This window comes from Balaenoptera borealis (genome assembly GCF_965194805.1).
Source record: "Balaenoptera borealis genome assembly, chromosome: 13".
Lineage (NCBI taxonomy): Eukaryota > Metazoa > Chordata > Mammalia > Artiodactyla > Balaenopteridae > Balaenoptera > Balaenoptera borealis.
The window spans coordinates 35,748,281-35,769,485 of NC_138870.1; the positions used below are offsets into that span (position 1 = coordinate 35,748,281).

Here is a 21,205-nt window from a genome sequence, read left to right on the forward strand (position 1 = left end):
TGACTTCTGAAGCTAGGTTATGCAATGCCATGCACTTCTGTCTTGCTTTCTTGGAACACTCACATTTGGAAGCCAGCCTCAATGCTGTGAGCAAGCCCCTGTTGGTCCAAGTGGAGAGGCCACATGTAGGTGTACTGGTGGATAGCCTAGCTGAGGTCCCAGCTGACAGCCAGCATCAACCACCAGTGACTGAAGATGCCTCCAGATGATACTAGCCTGCCTCTGGCCTTTGAGTCTCCTCAAGGAGCAGAGATATGCCATATATCCTGTGCTCTCTCCAAATTCCTAACCTACCCGAATCCGTGAGCAAAGTAAAATAATTGTTTCATGCCATCAAGTTTTAAGGCAATTTGTTACACAGCAACAGCTAACCAGGACAAGATCGGAGGATTCATCTATTTTAAAACTATTCTTAACATTTTAGTATGGTTGTAAAGAAAATTGGAACTGTGTTACTTCTATTATTTTAATAACTCTATTTTGTGATAGAAAGCTGTAGTTATTGCTTACTGGAACTCCAGAGCAAAGCAGTGATTTAAAAATATTGGAGTTCCCTAATGGCAGGGCAGGAATAAAGACACAGACATAGAGAACGGACTTGAGGACACAGGGGAGGAAGGGGAAGCTGGGACGAAGTGAGAGAGTGGCATGGACATATATACACTGCCAAATGTAAAATGGATAGCTAGTGGGAAGCAGCTGCATAGCACAGGGAGATCAGCTTGGTGGTTTGTGACCACCTAGAGAGATGGGATAGTGAGGGTGGGAGGGAGATGCAAGAGGGAGGAGATATGGGGATATATGTATGTGTATAGCTGATTCACTTTGTTGTACAGCAGAAACTAACACAACTTTGTAAAGCAATTATACACCAATAAAGATATTTTAAAAAAAAATTGGCGTTCGTACTTTTTCTCAAGCAGGACCAAATATAATGATGGTAGTTGCCATAGTCACCTCCACCAGCATGTCCCTAACTTTTCAGTGGAGGGGCTGAGGTATTCCGGTTTGCTTCCACTTTTCCAAGGAATGAGTAGTGAGCCTCTTCATCCCCCTGAACGTCTTCAGAGTGGAATCCAATGGGAATTGTTTTTTGGTGCTACCGTCTCCGACATTTCATCTTTCAGAACGAGTGGCAAGCAGAAAGCAGACGCTCTGTGAATCATTTGGGAAGAGAAGAAGTGTTTTATTCTCTTTGCAGCTTGATAAGATACAGTTGGCTTTTCCTGAACCCAGATGTTTCAGTTCTATAGTTCATCTCCTTCATCAGTTCAAGAAGATTATAAGCTTTCTCTAAACCTCTGGACCCTTGCTCAAATGATTTATTCTACTGCAAATGACTCCCTTTACCCCTTAGCCTTTAAAATCCAGTAGAAACTTACCTTCTTCATGAAAGTTTCATGAGTTAGAGGCAGAACTTAAACCTTCTTAGCACTTTGTTGGCACTTCTCTTAGAATTCTTAACACCACCAATGCCTGTTTCCCTGATTAGGTTTCAATGCCATTCTTGGCAGGGTCACTGTCTTGCTCTCCTTCATGACCCCTACTGCGGTTTCTCAGGAAATGCTTGTTGAATTCCATAAGGCAGCTTGAGGTGATGCCAAAATTGTGCAATCAGAGTCAAGAGACTTGGCTGCCAGTCTCAGGCCTGAGCCAGTCTGTCAATAAACAGTCCCTGAAAATGGTGTTGGGACCCTAGAAGATTCTTCATCTTTCTGGGCCTCAGTTTGCTCCTCTGGGAAACAAGAAGTTTAGAGTAGGTCAGAGGTTCTCAACTAGGGAAGCTTTTTCAATACCACTGGTGCCCAGAGGGTCTGGCACATCCTTGGTTGTACATCCTTGACTGGATACACAACTTATAAGATGCCTTCTGGTTTCAGAAATATACGTGGGTTGTTGGTTATTGCTGTGGCTTGTGGAGTTGGATGCAAGTGAGCAGACTGGAATTACAGGTTAGCACTTCAGAGGCACAGCAAAACAGAGAATTGAGGCAACTCTTTAAATAATAATAGTTAACATTCATTAATCCAGGCATTGTGCTAAGGGCTTGAAATACATTCTTATTAAATACTCACAATACTCTTATGAGGCAGGTACTATTATTACCCCTATTTTTATAGATGAAGAAACGGAGGCTTAGAGAGGTTAAACAATGAGCCAAATTGCTAAAATAGGTTACTAAGCACTGGGACAGATCAAACCCAAGATCCCCGACTCCAGAACCTGTAATTCTAAGCACCCACCAGCTGCCTCTCTCTTAGTTTTTACTTGTGTAGTGGGACATATGCTCATGTTGTTGGGATTTGTTACATAGTTATTAAATATGCTGACTTTTTTAGTCCCTGCAATTCCTCTCTCTCACTGGTGCCTGGTAAGTGATGTGGGTACTCATGAATAATAATAATTTTTATGAAGACAGGCCATGGAGACATCATCGGGCCATTTCATTTTTGAAAATTGCAGAATGCCACTCCAGATTCATGCAAGAGTGGCATCTTTTTATTTTATCATACATACCAGGACAGACTTTGTAATATGAAAGGAATTTGCTTTCTGAAGGAAATGCCTGGAGTTAAAGGCAGAGCTGGTGTTACAAAATCACCAAAGACCAGGAAATGTAGCAAATCTTGTGGAAACTCACCCAGAGTTCTCATTAGTGGTGAGGGAAATGATGCTCTGTAATTGCATAGATAGAACAATGATAACCCACTTCCATTTGCAAAATGTTTCACCCCACAGAGTGATCAAGCAGTTAGAACTCACTGCACCCCAGACATTGTTCCTGTTTCTCTATGTGAACAACTCCCAGATCTACCCTTTTACCCCCAATTTTCCTATCATTTCATCATTTCTAGCCGCCTGTGTAATGCCTCTACCTGCTGAAATGACTTTTGGCTTCTGCTGAGCACAACTGATTTTCCCCTCAGGTGTTTCGAACACCCAATTTCCTAGTTTTTGTGGGCAGAACACCTTTGCCTTCATCTGATAAGTACTATGTCTTAAGGTCAGTTCGGCTCTTAGCCATTTGTGCTTTATCTTCTGATTGCTGTCTGATCTGGTGACTTTTACCTCCATGACGTTTCTAAAATCTCTTCCCACACTCTCCCTTTCTACCAGGTCCACCTTTTAGATTTAACAGCTCTAAGTCACATCCTTTCCTACAGGATTATGACGTGCCAACCCCCCGCCCCTGTCCTGAGCCCCCAGTGTTCATCCTCTACCCTTGCCCTCTTTAACCTCTGATCAGTAGAAAAAATCCTGCTACAAACTGGTAAAGTGACGCTCTCCCTTCCAAAGACGGTGTGAAATAGTGTAAGTGGGCCCAGTGTGATCAGCCCTTGTGCTTGGGGTCACAGGAGACAAAGGAAAGACAAAGCAATTGGAAAGGACACAAGTAGGGTGGTGGAGGCCTGGCTCCAGGCATTGGTCAAAGCTTCTGGCTCCCACAAAGGGCCTGCTCCTGGGAACCTGGCACATGATGTCAGGGTCAGGACATGCAGCCCTCCCCAAGAGAGGGCTTGAAGACTTTGGGCAAGTAAGTCACTAAGGTCTCAGGGCTTCAGTCTCTGTATGAGAGAGGCGTCCCTGGTGGCCAATCTCCCTTCCTTATATTATTGGAGGTGACAAAATGCCTCACCAAACAAGTGTATTTCCCAGCCTCCTTGGCAGGAAATGTAGTCATATATGGCTGGCTGGGGAGATCTCAGTGAAGTTCTGTGTGGACTTATGGGGACTTAGGGCTGCTTCAGAGTAGGTGGTAACTGAGTAGGGAGGGCTTCCTTTTTGCCTTTCCTTCCTTCTTTCCTGCTACCTGGCGTGCAGATGTCAGAATTTCAACAGCCAACTTGCACCTTGAGGTGCTCGGGAATAAAAGGTATGCCTGGTGTATTAATTTTCTACCACTGTGTAACAAATTACTACAGATTTAGTGGCTCAAAGCAACACAAGTTTATTGTCTTACAGTTTCTCTGGCTCTGAGTTCTGGGTAGGAGGTAGCTGGATTTTCTGCTCAAGGTCTCATGAGGCTGAAATCAAGGTGTCAGCTGGGCTATGTTCTCAACTGGAACTTGGGCACCTCTTCCAAGCTCATTCAGATTTTGGTTGAATTCAGTTTCTTGCAGTTGTGGGACTGAGGTCTTGTTTTCCTGCTCAGCTCCTAGAGGCCACTTGCAGGTCCTAGCCCCCTGGCCCTCTCACACATGGCAGCTTTCTTCATAAGGGCCAGCTGGTGAATCTCACTCAGAAAGGTTTAAAAGCTAGCTTTGAACATCTTCCTTTAGGAAGGTCCCAGCACCTTTTAAGGGTTCACCTAACTAGGTCAGGCCCATCCAGGATAGTCTCCTTTTTGATTAAGTCAAAATCAACTGACTTGGGATTTTAACTGCATAGGAAAATCTCTTCACCTATTTCATATAATGTAACCTAATCATGATGGTGAGAGCCATCAGATTCACAGCACTGCCCACACTCACAGGGAGGGAGTTATTCTGGGCATGTACACAAGGGGCAAGAATCTTGGGGACCATCTTAGAGTTCTGCCCACCACACAAAAGATGGTGGAGCTGAAGGATGCAGAAAGCCTGGTTCTTAATGACCTTGGAGCCTCCGCACCACCTATAGGCTGTTCTTCTTTAAAATGAACTTCTTTTATCTTTTTTTAATGTTGTCAGATATTTTTATTTTATTTTATCTCATTGGTATGTAGCGATATCTCATTTGGGTTTTAAAAATCTTTTTTTAATTTTTAATTTTTATTTTATATTGGAGTATAGTTGATTTACAATGTTGTGTTAGTTTCAGGTGTATAGCAAAGTGATTCAGTTATACATATACATATATGTATTCCTTTTCAGATTCTTTTCCCATATAGGTTATTACATATAGAACTATATTCCTATATAGAACTACTAAGTAAGGTTCCCTGTGCTATACAGTAGGTCCTTGTTGTTAATCTATTTTATATATAGTCGTGTGTTTATGTTACTCCCAACCTCCTAATTTATCCCTTCCCCTCACCTTTCCCCTTTGGTAACCATAAGTTTGTTTTCTAAGTCTGTGAGTCTGTTTTGTAAATAAGTTCATTTATATGGTTTTTTTTAAAATTCCACATATAAACGATATCATATGATACTTGACTTTCTCTGACTTACTTCACTTAGTATGATAACCTCTAGGTCCATCCATGTTGCTGTAAATGGCATTGTTTCATTCTTTTTTATGGCTGAGTAATATTCATGAATTTCTTTTAGGTAAGAGACATATCCTTGTTTTATGGAAGCCACTGTATTCGGACTTTCTTTTTTTCTTTAACCAGCAGCTGAAAACTATTCCTAACTAATCCTGTGAGGGAGTTGGATCAGATAGTTTTTTTCATTCTCTGGGGACATTCTCTTTGGCATGTGCACGTTGGCCGATACCATGTCTTGGAATTCAAAACTCTTTTGCATGCCATTCACAGCTCTGCTCATCCCAGGCCTAAACTTCTTTACCTCTCGCAGTTCTCCAGCAGCAGTTTTCTGTTTGATGGAGAGAAGAAGACATGGAATCTGAAGTCAAAAGACCTAGCTTCCAGGTTGGGCTTCTTCATTTATTAGCTCTGTAACCTTGAGCAAGTTACTTCATATAGTTGAGCTTGAATGTCTTAATTTAAAATGGGGATACTAATCATACCTGCCTCGCCAACTGTAGAGGGTTGATGTCAGGAATAAACAAGAGAAATATGTGAAGGTGTTTTGAACACCATAAATCTGTAAGCAACTGTTAATGACATGCCACGACCCACCCACCCTTTCTCCCTTCCTCCCTTCCTCCCTCCCTTTCTCCTTTCCGTTCTTCCTTCCCTCCTTCCTTCTTTCCTTCCTTCCTTCCACAAATATTTACCCTGCACCAACTATTTGTTGAGTACTGAAATAGTGCTGGGGACTCTAAGACTTGTAAGAGAGAGTTCCTGGTTCCTGCCAGATAATAAAATAACTGAGTAAATTAGGTAGCAAAGATATGGAAGGAGGTAAGAGAGAGCTGGGCAGATGTTGGGAAGAAGAACATTCCAGGCAGAGGCAACAGCACTTGCAAAGGCCCCGAGGGAGGAGTGGGCCTGGCATCTCGGAGTCCCTGAGTGGCTAGTCGTAGGAGGTGACCTCTGAGAGGCAGTGGTAGTGTGGGCTGGTAAGCCATTTAGGGCTTTTTTGATCATTTGAAAGATTTTGGCTCTTTATTAGGAGTGACATGGGAAATCACTAGAGGATTTTCAGCAAAGAAGTGACATTGTGTGTGGCTGAACCACGCTGGCTCCGTTTTTGTCAGCTTCATCTTAGGCCCGCTGTCCTACCCCAGCCCTTTCTGTGTGACTGAGCTTTAGCCTAACTTACGAGGAATGCACCCAAGCCAGATAAGTTCCCTATCAGCGTATACCCTTGCCTTCATCTAATATGAAACCTGGAAGAATGCCTTTCGCTGACACAGATGGTTAACGGTCATGAGACACCCTGGGGGGAGGAAAAAACCCCGGATCCTGTGGCTGTGGACGTGCTTCTCACATGACTGTCAGATTCTAGTTTTAGCTTTGGCCCCTTTAAATCCCGCTGTACCCCCTTTACAGCTGAGAATGCCTCTAGATTGTTGTCTGCCCAATCCTGCCCGTATGCAAGTTACCCACGATAAACGTCATAATTGCACTTTATGGAGTTGCCTGCTTCATTTTTCAGTCTCAAAGTTCCTTCTCGGTTTGGAGGATATGGTTCAATATTTCCTCCTCCCAACACATCATTTCCTTATGTTTTATAAGGATCGCTCTGGCTGCTGTGTTGAGAATAGACTCTGGGAGGCAGGAAGTTTGGACAAATGTGGAAGCAGGGAGAGCATCTAGGAAGCTATTGCAATAAGGAGGTGAGGAATGATGGTGGCTTGGGAGAGCTGTATTAGTGGAGATAGTAAGCAGTTGGCCAGACTCTGGATATATCTTGAAGACTGAACCTGAAGCATTTCCCAATAGATTATACAAGGAAGACTCCAAGATTTTTGTCCTGAGCGATGGGAAAACCTCTTACCTTCTGTCCTTAAGAAAAGGACCTGGTTTTAATTTTCTTTGTATGTTTCTTAGTTCCAAGTACAGTTTGGAGTGAATTTCAAGCTCTCGATAGAAACTATTTGAATTTGATGGAAAGATTTGCAGCCTCTAAGCATATACCCTGTGGGATGATTAAGTAGCTAGTTTGTTGTTTCAAATACACGTTTTCCTTAACCTTAGCACTAAATCTCTCAAAGTAGCCTTTTCTTTCTGGCAGCAAATGTGGCCTAAATGGTGCAGATCATGGAACAGGTAGGGATTGTGTGGGAGTTTGGGTGGAGGAAAGAGACTGGGGTGAAGTTTGCCCAAGTGGGCGCCATATTGGAAACCTGGGCAACTGAGGGTACTCAGCTGAGGGGTGCCTGGCAAGGATGGGGTGAGGATCTGAAAAGCAAGAAGGGAGACCCTAAGACCTCCAGCATTCTGACCTGGCTTATTTTATTTTTTTTTTAAATTTTTAAATTTTTATTTATTTATGGCTGTGTAGGGTCTTCGTTTCTGTGCGAGGGCTTTCTCTAGTTGTGGCAAGTGGGGGCCACTCTTCATCGCGGTGCAAGGGCCTCTCATTATCGCGGCCTCTCTTGTTTCAGAGCACAGGTTCCAGACGCGCAGCCTCAGTAGTTGTGGCTCACGGGCCTGGTTGCTCCGCGGCATGTGGGATCTTCCCAGATCAGGGCTCGAACCCGTGTCCCATGCATTGGCAGACAGATTCTCAACCACTGCGCCACCATGACCTAGCTTATTTTGACTGTGTACATGCCTAGGTATGGCATGCAAACAAGGACTTCACTGAATTTTAAGTTTTTGAATTAGAAGAGGAAGTAAGAAGGTATTTGGAAATATACTCTAGTTTTTTCTTCTCTTTAAAAAGAAGTAGCATCTCTTTTTCATAAATAATAGGTTTGCGGGAAAATCTATTATTATACTTGCGTGTTTGCTCTCAGATCCATATCCCATCCTTCCCCTGGACTCTGCGTACTACAGGTGGCTTCCTCTGCACACTACGTCTCCCAGGCTCCCTTGTCAGCTAGCTCAGGCTCAGCTGGTGTGAAACTCTGCAGGGAATTGGAGGGTGTAAGTGCAGTGCAGAAGAACCAGGATATTTCCACTTCCCTCTCTTTGTTTCAAACGGTGTTACAGAAGAGGCCATGTCTTCTCTGCTAGGAGCCCCTGAGTGGCTCTGGCTGCTAGTTTGGGCTCCTCCCTTCTCCTTTCACCTCTTGATGCTACTAATTGCTGGGGTCGCTGGTCCCTGTGTACCTTTCGTCTCTTATAACACCTTTGCAGCTACTGCCCATATTAAATTCCTAATATCGAACTACCTGGTGTGGGCTATTTTCCTAGTTGGACCCTGACTGGGACATACGTTTAGTGTAGAAATTTGGCCAAAGGAGAATTTTGTAGAAAATACAACAACGAATATAAAGTCACCACTAATCCCACTATTCAAAGATAACTATGGTTAACATTTTGATATGTATCCTTCCAGTTTATTTTCAAACGCATATACACATTTTTTTCTTTCACAACTTTGGAGTCATACTGTACTCTTTGTAATCTTTTCTTTTTTCCATTTAATCTGTTGAAAACATTTGTCTCAATAGTTAGGCATTTTTATATAACATGATTTTTAAATAGGTATTTGTGTGACTTCAAATGTACTAGAACTTATTTAACCAGTCTACTATTGTTGGTTATTTAGATTGCTTCCAATATTTTGCTACTGTAATAATACTGTATGCTAATTTTTGGTTTACATTTCTGATTGTTTCTTTAAGATAGATTCAAAGTGTAACTACTATGAGAACAGGGGTTTTGTCTGGTTTGTCCACTAATGAATTCTCATTTCCTGCCCGAGGGTGGGCATTCTTGGTGGGGTTAAAGTAGGATGACAGAATTAAGGGACATGTACAATCTAGAGATCCTGTATGTCTTGACATACCTCCCTTTTGAGGGCCAGGGCTGATTCATTACACAGAAAGCAGCTGGCTCAGAACTGGCCAGCTGCCTGAAAAATTGTACAGGGTGGAGCCTCTAGGCTACCACAGCTGCTGGGGGTCATTCAGCTGGTGGAATTTGCCTTGTTGCAACTGGGAGCCAGCTTGGCTGAGAGTGAAGGCCAGGGCTGCATGGATTCCTGTGAAGTCCATTCCTGCTCTCCCAGGACATCCGATCGCTGCTCTGCTGAGGCTGTCGTAACTGTGCTGTGACAAATCTCAGGCCCAACCCAAGCTGGACAAAGGTGCAGGGGTGGGTCCTTCTGGTCCAGATCATTCTGATGGAGCTCTCAGTTCTCTTCGACCCTGAACTTTTGAAAACTGAGATTTTTAAAATTGGGGCTTTCCCCAGAGATAAACCCACGCACCTATGGTCAACTAATCTATGACAAAGGAGGCAAGGATATATAACGGAGAAAAGACAGTCTCTTCAATAAGTGGTGCTGAGAAAACTGGACAGCTACACGGAAAAGAATGAAATTAGAACACTCCCTAACACCATACACAAAAATAAACTCAGAATGGATTAGAGACCTAAATGTAAGACCGGACACTATAAAACTCTTAGAGGAAAACATAGGAAGAATACTCTTTGACATAAATCACAGCAAGATCTTTTTCGATCCACCTCCTAGAGTAATGGAAATAAAAACAAAAATAAACAAATGGGACCTGATGAAACTTCAAAGCTTTTGCACAGCAAAGGAAACCATAAACAAGATGAAAAGACAACCCTCAGAATGGGAGAAAATATCTGCAAACGAATCAATGGACAAAGGATTAATCTCCAAAATATATAAACAGCTCATGCAACTCAATATTAAAAAAACAAATAACCCAATCAAAAAATGAATGGAAGACCTAAATAGACATTTCTGCAAAGAAGACATACAGATGGCCAAGAGGCACATGAAAAGCTGCTCAACATCACTAATTATTAGAGAAATGCAAATCAAAACTACAATGAGGTATCACCTCACACCAGTCAGAATGGCCATCATCAGAAAATCTACAAACAGTAAATTCTGGAGAGGGTGTGGAGAAAAGGGAACTCTCCTGCACTGTTGGTGGGAATGTAAATTGATACCTCCACTATGGAGGACAATATGGAGATTCCTTAAAAAACTAAAAATAGAATTACCATACGACCCAGCAATCCCACTACTGAGCATATACCCAGAGAAAACCATAATTCAAAAAGACACATGCCCCCCATGTTCATTGCAGCACTATTTAAGATAGCCAGGTTATGGAAGCAACCTAAATGTCCATTGACAGACGAATGGATAAAGAAGATGTGGTACATATATACAGTGGAATATTACTCAGCCATAAAAAGGAATGAAATTGGGTCATTTGTAGAGACGTGGGTGGACCTAGAGGCTATCATATAGAGTGAAGGAAGTCAGAAAGAGAAAAACAAATATTGTATATTAACGCATGTATGTGGAATCTAAAAAAATGATACAGACGAACCGGTTTGCAAGGCAGAAATAGAAACACAGATGTAGAGAACAAATGCATGGACACTAAAGGGAGAAAGATGGGGGTGGGATGAATTGGGAGATTGGGATTGACATATATACACTAATATGTATAAAATAGATAACTAATGAGAACCTGCTGTATAACACAGGGAACTCCACTTCGCTGTATAGTAGAAACTAACACAACATTGTAAAACAACTATACCCCAAATTTAAAAAAAGAAAAAAAAAAGGAAAAAAAAAACCCACAAAAAAACTTAAGAAAAAAATAAAATTGGGGGCTTTCAACTCAACTCACAAACAATATACTAATTTGAGGCTTAAACCTGGTCACAAAGAAAGGTTTGAGTAGATTAAAGAAATTCTGTCCCTTCTGGTAAAGGAAGTTTCTTTATTGAGTTACCAGTTGACAAGCTGAGATTTTATTTTCTTGTTTGTTTGTTTGTTTTTTAAGAAAGTGAGGCAGCCACAAGGGGCTAGCACCTTAGTTCTCCATGTTTATCTTTGATTTGCCTAAGCTGAAATACATGCCTTTGAGACCCAACCTAATAACAATAACATGCCAATAACATGAAAACCACAAAGGCAAAGTAGAATGTGGAGAACAAGCAGATTTTATGCCAAGGATTAAACTGCAGCCTGAGGATGTATCTGAATACCCTGGTCACCGGCAGCATATTCCAGATGATTTCAAGTGTGAATTGAATTCAATAATTATTTATTGAGCACCTATTATGTGCTCAGTGTCAGATGCTGTCTCGAGGGAGTTTCATCTTTGGAAGAGGGGAATGGCAGTACAAATTCCCAACTCAGTAAATGGTAAAGAGCTTGGGGAGGAGCCCAGGGCTGGGCTGCCTGGCTTCTATTCCTGGTTCTACTGTTTAAACACTGTGTGATCTTGGAGAAGTTATCAGCTCTCCTTTGGCCTCAGTTTCCTAGTCTGTAGAAAGGGCATACGATCCTATGGAGTTGGTGGGAGAATTCAATGAGTTACCATTTGAGATGTGTGTGGAACACTGCCTGGGACATGGGACATCCACGGTGCTGTTCCAAGTCCTCCTCCAGGAGCGGGGGTGGTGGAGGGTAATTGGCAGCATTGGCACGTGTCCCCTGTATGGGCAGGGACTTTCTAGCTTCCACCTCTCGGTGACTTTCTGACCTTGCTCTTGGCCTTCTGTGTTAGTCCCTAGCCTGTCATTCTGCTGGGGGTTGATGCATCACTAGGCTAAGTGCTGTGCCAGAGAAAGGGTTCTAAGAAATGGTCCCTCCCTGATATGCTGGGCCTGTGAGGGTCAAAAACACCTGGCCCAGGAAGAGATGGGCCTTAGAGCAGAATGCAGGCATGAGTGTGGGGTTCCCAGAGCTACTGTCCTTAGAAGCAGTGAAAGGAGCCCTAGCCCTTGAGAATGAGCCTTAGCGACTGTACAGCTGCCAGAACAAGCCTTATGTACTTCCAGAAAATCTGGCCTTTCACCCAAATTCAGGATTCTTTGGACACTATGCTCTGAGAGATAGTCATTGAGCTCCTGCTGGAACATTTCATTCATTCATTCACTCAGTCACTTGCTGGGTGAGGATGGTCATGTGGACTTCACTACCTGTCCTATCAGACAGCACCGGAAATCCACCCAAACAACTTCCACCTGGTGGTTCTTGCTCTGGTTTTGCAAAAAACAAGTCAGATCTCTATTGTATATATTTAATGGCATACATTTTCTTCCTAAATCTCTTCCTTTGCAGACTCATCTTCCAGATTCAGCTCATTCAATATATATGGCACGAGTTCCCCACGCTCTGCCTTTCTGATTGCCTTTCTTGAGAAGAATCTCAGTCTGGGAATCTCCTCTTTAAAATTCGGCATAAAGATTTAGCTTCAACATACCACATGTAGACTGAGTCTCCTTGATGTTCTACATCTACTAATGTAACCTAAGACTTTTAACTTTTAAAGGAAAATGTATGTAAGAGTCATTATCCACTCAGCTTTCTTCCACCCCATAGTTGTATAATTGGCTTTGTGAGCCTGAATGCAACTACTTCCATGAATTTATTTGAAATAATTTCAGCTCACCTATCCTCTGATGTAATTTTGAATTTGTTAGTTAGAGGGATTTGTGCCATCTGTAATTTTTTAGCATAGACTAAATTAGAAAAGGCAAAGCCAGCACATTCCAGCACCCCACCACAAATTTTACTCTGAGGTTTTACCCATCTAATCATCAACACTTCTTGGCTTTTGGATTCAACCAGTTGATTCTTCCTACAAATTGGAGTCACCATTCAGTTTGAAGCTCTTTACTGATTAGTAGGAGATTGGGGAAGTTATGGAACTTCTCTGAACCTCAGTTTCATCACCTGTAAAGTGAGTAAATATCTATCTACTAGAGTTGCAGTGAGGGATAAATAAGATAAATTATGTAAAGGGTTTATCATAGTGTCAAACAAATGGTAAGCATTTAATGTCAGTTATTTAATATGTTATTTCTTTTGTTCATCATATCCGATAGATATCACAAAGACTCATTATCATAGTTACAATATTTTCTTATATTTGCTCTTCTGGAGTTTCCTCATTTTTGAAGATTTTTAAAGGATTAATTGGCAATGATCTTGAAATGAGCCTAGAGGCTTGTTTGAAGTAGGAACCGAGAGCAATTATGACTTCCTACAGAGCCCTAGATTAGCCTAGTGACACATACAAATAATATCATTAATTGGGTGTTTGTTTGGGGGAGAGGGAAGGCTAATTCAGCTCCATAAGAGCTGAAAGTCAAACCTAGAAGTCAGACAATAGGTTGTTGTTTTTTTTTAAATTAGATATGCCAAAATTGAAGATAATACAGGGTGATTTTTATTAGATTAGATTACAGAACAATCAGCAGGACTCAGGGGTTGCTGCTCAGAGTGTGATGGCTGATTGCTGGCTTCCCCTTGGACACTGTTTATCCAATAGCATGATCATGATTAAGGGCTTCTGGGGTCAGACTGCCCTGACTCAACCATTTATTACCTTGGCTAAGCTCATAGCTGAAATCTTGGACTGAGTCTCAGTTCATCATTTGAATGATGTCAAATATATAAGGTGGTTTGATTCCAGTAGAACTATGCACATTTATTTCTAAAAAGACACATTGTAGAATGTTCATAGTAATATTATTTGTAGTGGTGCTAAATTGGAAATTATTAAAAAGTCTATAACAATAGAATATATAAGTCAGTTATGATAGATACATATTCTACAACATTGGAGCATTGAGAATAAACTATCTACAATTATATATATACTGAAAAAAAATAATATAAGGTGGTTTAAGGATGATGGGAGAAAGGGCATTTAAAGTACTTGTTTTGTTTCCTACTGAGTCCATAGTCAGTATTCAGTAAATGGTAGCCATAATTTTAATTATGCTAAGAGAAAATTTCACAAAGGAAGTGCCCACAAAACACCACTAATTTGCAGCTGAAAATTATAACTGGTGCCTTTTCCAGAATACTTGCTTTTTTTCTGGTCAAGTGTATAACATTGTGACTGAATGACAGAAAGAGAGTGCTTTCTATCAGCGGCCCCAGATTTCTCTTTCACTGGAATTCAGCTTATTAGCTGCATGGCTAGCTCCGAGAGCCAGGAAACCATGTCCCACGCATGACACCGTTGTCAAGCAGAGGAGACAGATGTTTCTCGGCTTCTCCTTTCTGGGACTTAATAGCTGTTGAAGGTTAACCCTTACTGACTCATTAAGCCGTGTCCGCCTGGGGGTCAGTGGTGGCGACGCTTGTGTTAACCTCAGCAAGCAGCCATCACCAAGCTTTACAAAGGGAGACATTGCATTTAGGAGAAAGACAGGTGATACAACACACACGCTCTATGGCCATGGTTCCCTGGAGATGAGGACAAAATACGTGTTTTCTTAAAGGATTAGAAAAGAAAACCTTTTGCTTTTTTCTGGGTGGCTTATTGATAGGAGATCTCAAAATTGGATCCCTTGTTCTCTCTCTGTCTTTAATCTCTCTGTTTGCTAAGGAGGACCACTCACATCCAGCATCTACGATGGTGAGCGGCCGAGAGGTGGGGTGCTGTGGTTACTGCTGGAGGCGTAATGAAACCCACTGGGAAAGGAGGAAAAAACAATGTTATTCTCTCTTTCAGTGAAGCATTGAAAATAACTGGTTTTATTTTCTCCTTTCTCTCTCTGGTGTCCCATGTATGCAGTGATGGGAATGGAAATTAGTGCATTTGATGTTCCCAACTGAATTATTCCTAATCTATTCTGATGTGCTTCTATTTTTTGCTTACTGAATCTGGAGATACCTAATTTCTATGCTGTTCTCCTGCTAGTTCCCCAGGCGCAGGTCACGCTTGCTCTCTTGTGATCCCTTTGGACATCAGGCTGTTTCTGGGAGAGAAGTGCATGGATGAGGTGAAAGTGTGCTGTCATCATCAGCAGAGAATATTTACTGAGTGACTGTAAAATGGTCTCCGGAGAGGTTCCTATGACGTTCTCTTAGTGAGCCAATGCTGTCTTCTGGTAAACATCCTTTAGTACGTGTCAGAAATCAGTTCTGTAATAATCTATCCTAGAACTTTGTTAGGCTTAAGCTTTATGATAATGTGTGTGCATTTCTAATTATCACCTGTAATAATTCCTCTGGAACTGTAGACTTCAATTTATTCAAAGGGAAAATACTTGTTCCCTTGGGCTTCTGGTCTGTTTTACGTGGTTCACTCTATGCTTTATAATTTGAAGAACGTTTTCTTTGGTGGCCAAATAAGGAGTAGGTTTCCTGGTACTACTAACAGAATGGTCAAAAAGGTTAGAGACATGGATGGGGTTAGAACTGTGCTTTCCAGTATGGTACATGTGGCTAGTGGCTACCATTTTGGACAGGGCAGAGACAGAACATTTCCATCATCACAAAAAGCTCTATGGAGCAACGCCGGGTTAGATGGTCAAAAGAGTAGGACCCCCCTCTTCTGGCCTGGAGGTCTCCATCAGTAGAAGTCATGCGAGTGCAGTAGAATTCTTCAGGCTCCTATAACCAGCCCTGCCCACCTCCCTGCCAACACATACCTTCTTTACCTCCTCTGTGGCCTTGGGACCACCAGGACTACTCTTATCATGTCACTCATCACACAAAGCCCAAGACTGCCTGGCCATCTTCATCCCTAGACACTAATCCCCCTATGATTCTACGTCTCCTCTTTAAAGGATTTCACTGGCCCTTTGGAATTTAAGGTCAACTGTCAGCATAATCCCCCGTATCCTCAAGGCTTTGCTGAATCTTCTCTTCACCTCCTTGCTCTCCCCAAGACACTGCTTCCCTGCAGCCTCTCAGGAGATTGCTGTTTTCTCTTCCTTCCCTGTTGCACTGCTGGACCTGGAGGTGAAGTAGGTATATTCTTTTACTCATTTCCTCCTCTGGACCATACTCTCTCTCTCTTCCACTAAAATCACTCAGCTATGAATCTCACTAGTCCCCACACCCTCGTTGCAGTCAATTAGCACAACTTGGACCACTCAGCCTAATTTCTTAAAGACGTTAGCTTTGGCTCACTGCCATTCCCTCGTCACTCTTTCTTTACTGTTGGCAATTTGAATAGACATGTAGAGGATTCTTGACTTTCTCTCCTCCAATTATCTTGTCTTCTGTCCTAGGTCAGCAACTCCCTCTAATGGGTGATGTAGACCATGACTTGGGACACAGACTAGATTTCAGCCGCCACTTACCCTTTTCAGCTGGGTACTTCTGTGCAGCACACAAGCTTCACAAGTGTACCTGAAAGCCCTGTTTCAGTCTATTCATTCTGTCACATTTTAACTGTCCCTCACCAGCATCCTCAGGATCTCACTTCCCTCTTTACCTAGTTTAAATTCCATGACCAATCATTATTATCACCCCTTTGTGTATACCCTCAACTCCCACGACTCTCCTTTGCTTTACTGTACTTTCTTGGCTAAACTCTAACTCTGGTTAAATCCCCTCATTTTTCCCTTCTTGCCTATAGTTGCACCATTAACATGGCTAAGAAAAAACACTTACCTGTGCTGCCTGTTCTCACTTCAAATTCATGATCACTAACCCTAAGTGGGTCATAACTTCACCCATCAATTGTACTGTATTTTCTTATTGCATATGATTTTCTAGCTTCCTAGACAATTCTTTGATTTCCTCTTCCTTCTCTTTGAAACTTTAACACCTCTTCCCTCACTGAGTTTCAACTGGTGACCTTGCGCTCCACTTCGCTGAGGAAATTGAAGCCATCAGAAGGTGCTCCTACAAGTTCATTCCAGCCCACTTACCCTCCTGCCCGTGTCCATACACTAGGGCTTCTCTTCTGCCTGCTCCCTCCACTTGGGTGCCGGGTCTCCCTGCTTTTGCCTACTCAGGGACGCTCCCCGCTCTCTTCTGTGCCACCAAATAATGCCTTTTCATCAGATCTTCTTACCAGAGTATAGACATGATTTCCTTCACTTTGAATACAGGCCTCCAGAGACCCCATTTCCCTCTTCAGTTACTGCTCCATTTTCCTATTTCCTTTCACAGGAAAAGTCTCTGAATGTGTGGTCTGTACTTGAGCTCTCCATGACTCTGGTCAGGCTTTCCCCGCCTCACTCCACCAAAACTTCTTTTGTTGAGGCCACCAATATCACCCACATCACTAAATCCTTGCTCAATGATCATTCTACTCCTTGGCCCATTAGAGGCATTTAACATAGTGAGTTGGTGTCTCTTTCTTGGGATATTTTTTCACTTAACTTCCAAGATGCCTGCTCTTCTGATTTCTTCTGACCTACTTTTCTCCATACACAGTGACTTCTCCTTTACTGGTTTTTCCTCACCTCTAACCTCTAAATATTGGAATGCCCCGGGGCCAGTCCTTGGTGCTCTTTTCTGTTGCTCCCCACCTGGTCTCCAGGCTTCAAGTAACACTTTTATGTTGGTGATTTTGAAATTCATGGCTGTAGCCCAGGTGCTCCCCAGAACTTTAGACTTATGCTTCATACTTCAGTTGCCTACTTGGCATCTCTACTTGAATATCAAATAGGTATCACAAACTGAACAAGCTCAAACTGAGCACCCGATATGCCTGCCTTCCCCAACCTGAAATCTGCTCCCTTATCTCTATGATGGCAATTCCATTTTTTTAGTTCATTAGCCCCCAAACTTTGGAGTCATTGATTTATATTATTTCTCATAACATCAACAAATTTTACTGGCTCTGCCTTTAAAATGCGTTCAGAATCAAATCACTCCTCACCCCTTTTACCGCTACCACCCTGGATGAGCCTCCTTCTTCTCTTATTAGATGCTTGTAACAACAGTCTCCTAACTGGTCTCCCTGCTTTCACCCTTGCTCTGTTTCAGTCTGTTTTCCACAGAGCAGCCAGGCTGATCTTTCTCAAACATGTCATTCCCCTCCTTATAACCCTGCAACGGCTTCCCAGCTCACTCAGAATAAAAGCCAATGTCCTGTCCATAACCTACTACATGATCTGCCTCCGGGTTACTTCTATGCCCAATTACTCTCTGGCCTCCTCTCCTACTAGTTTTCCTCTCTCACTCTGTTTCAGCCACTCTTCCTCCTTGAATTCATCAGCCAGCCTACTGCCTCAGGACCTTTGCACTTGCTGTTCCTATGCCCTAAATGCTTTTCATCCAGATACCCACATGACTCATGCCCTCACTCCTTTCATATCTTCATTTAAAAGTCTCAGTGAAGCCTTTTGTAGATCTCCTGTCTAAAATTTCATTCTCCTGTGCATACTTTCTGTCTCTTCCTTGCTTCTCTTTCTTGGCTGCTTCATTTTTCTCCTTAGTACTACTTATTACTATCTAACATAACAGATATTTTATATTATCTTGTTTTTTATTATCTCACTCTCCTACAAGAATTTAAGCTCCACAAGAGCAGGGTTTTTCATTTGTCTGTGTTTGTTTTGCTCACTGTTGTATCTCCAGTGCCTAGAAAGTGCCAGGCCCCCAGCAGGTAGTTAACAAATCATTGTCAATGACCACTTGAAGGTAAAGAGGAATTGGCCAGTAACTTCCTCTTCTTGGAAGGAATCATAACCTACTGCCTAAGAGCATGGTTTCAAAATCCTGCCTGTGTAACCTTGGGTAGGTTACTTAATCTGTTTCCTCCTTTGTAAAATGGGGCAATAAGAGTTCCTACAGTAGATTGATGGTAAGATTAAGTGAGATAATATATGCAGGGAAATCCATGGAGATTAGCTCTGCAGAGATGACACACGTAGAGTAAGTGCACAGTAGGCCTTCCTTCTCACCATTATTGTTGTCCTCTGTGAACATTATGTCACCTTCCCATCTTCCCCTGACGCTTTCCTCCTAAGTTGTTTAAAAGTACAATATAAACCCATTTATAGGGATCCCAGCTCTGGTGCTCATTAACTGTGTGATTTAAGGCAATTCACTTAATTTTTCTGAACTTCAGTGGTCTCACCTTTAGACTAGAGATGGTACTTTGCAGAGTTGTGGTGAGCAGTGTGAGTGAATGCTATGTAAAGAGCAGTTTGGTATCTTTCCCTTACACATAGTAAATGCTCAATTAATCATAGCTCTTAACTGTGTTGTGGTGGTGCAAGATGTAGAAGAGGCATTCTGGCCGAGGAAGCATGAGCCTGGCCATGGAGCCAGCTGGACTGTTCACATTCAGGTTCTTCTAAAACTGGAGCTTCTCTGAGAGCAGCCTGTGCAGTCATGGTCTTTAACTCAGTTCTTCCTTTTTCTCACCAAGATCACGCTAAGCTTTTTTTTTTTTTTTTTTTTTAGCAGGGACTGTAATTTTTAGAGTTTCTTCACATGTGTTTCTTTTTATAGTTTCTTTCCTCCATAAGCTCTTTTCTCTGATTTTTAAACATCCTATCTATAGTCTAGGAAAAAAAAAAATCCCTTCTTTCTTTGTTTTTGTACAACTTCAAGAAACACTGTCACTCTCTTTCAAGGTTCCAGTCATTTCCATATCACTAACCAGTCATTCCTTGTTGATTAGTATCACACAGACTGCAGCAAGTCCACTTGTTCCCACCTCTACTCTTTAAGCATCCAGCAATGAGATTGACATTATTTATAGATTACAGGGCAACTACACGAAGATGTCTAAATTGACCTGTTTTAAACCAATGTTCCCTCCAGCCAGACTTAACCAGCTTTAGTACAATCCTGAGACTACCCGGTAAGCTGATTATTCAATACCACCCACTTTCACCCTCATACATTCTTCTGTATTGTTGCCCAAACTCATCTGCTGTCCTGATTTCCGGAAGGAACTCCATGAATGGAAGAATCCCTTAGGGGACAGAAGTGAGAGTTAAATCCTACACTAAATACATAAGCTCATCTTTTTAGAATCCTGCAGAGCAGAAAGTGGAATTTTGCCAACACTTCACATTGACCAGGCAAACTTTCAATATGGTCTATTTCCTTTCTCTTACAAGGATTCACTATCTTTAGAAAAACCTGCTACAAAACTATAGCAGAGAAAGACCCCCTCATTCTAGTCATGGCTCTAATTTTTTTAAATTGAAGTATAGTTGATTTACAATGTTATGTTAGTTTCAGGTGTATAGCAAAGTGATTCAGTTATACATACATATATATTTTTTTCAGATTCTTTTCCCTTATAGGTTATTACAAAATATTGAATATAGTTCCTTGTGCTATACAGTAGGTCTTTTTTGGTTATCTACTCTGTATATAGCAGTGTGTATATATTAATCCCAAACTCCTGATTTATCCCTCCCCTTGCCCTTTCCCTTTGGTAACCATAAATTTGTTTTCTATGTCTGAGGGTCAATTTCTGTTTTGTGTATAAGTTCATTTGTATCATTTTTTTTTCATGGATTTAATTAATTAATTAATTAATTTATTTTTGGCTGTGTTGGGTCTTCGTTTCTGGGCGAGGGCTTTCTCTAGTTGTGGCAAGCGGGGGCCACTCTTCATCACGGTGCGCGGGCCTCTCACTGTTGGGCCTCTCTTGTTGCGGAGCACAGGCTCCAGACGCGCAGGCTCAGTAGTTGTGGCTCACGGGCCTAGTTGCTCCGCGGCACGTGGGATCTTCCCAGACCAGGGCTCGAACCCGTGTCCCCTGCATTGGCAGGCAGACTCTCAACCACTGCGCCACCAGGGAAGCCCTGTATCGTTTTTTTTTAAATTCCACATATAAGCGATATCATATGATATTTGTCTTTCTCTGTCTGACTTACTTCACTTAGTATGATAATCTCTAGGTCCAACTATGTTGCTGCAAATGTCATTATTTTATTCTTTTTATGGCTGAGTCATGTTTCATTGTATAAATATACCACATCTTCTTCATCCATTCATCTGTTGATGGATATTTAGGTTGCTTCCATGTCTTGGCTATTGCAAAATAGTTCGTGGCTCTAATTTTATTTTTTTTAACATCTTTATTGGAGTATAATTGCTTTACAATGGTGTGTTAGTTTCTGTTGTATAACAAAGTGAGTCAGCTATATGTATACATATATCCCCATATCCCCTCCCTCTTGTGTCTCCCTCCCACCATCCCTATCCCACCTCTCTAGGTGGTCACAAAGCACCGAGCTGATCTCCCTGTGCTATGCGGCTGCTTCCCACTAGCTATCTATTTTACGTTTGGTAGTGTATATATGTCC

The 21,205-nt window shown here is 42.0% G+C and overlaps 1 long non-coding RNA gene across 1 annotated transcript in view; it reads left to right on the top strand.

The window, feature by feature from the left end:
• Positions 1 to 9,832, top strand: part of LOC309608868 — a 54,263-nt gene extending 44,431 nt beyond the window's left edge. The window contains exon 2 of the long non-coding RNA XR_014233132.1: positions 7,688 to 9,832. This is a non-coding gene — a long non-coding RNA (uncharacterized lncRNA). The remainder of the gene's footprint in view (positions 1 to 7,687) is intronic.
• Positions 9,833 to 21,205: the final 11,373 nt, after the last annotated feature.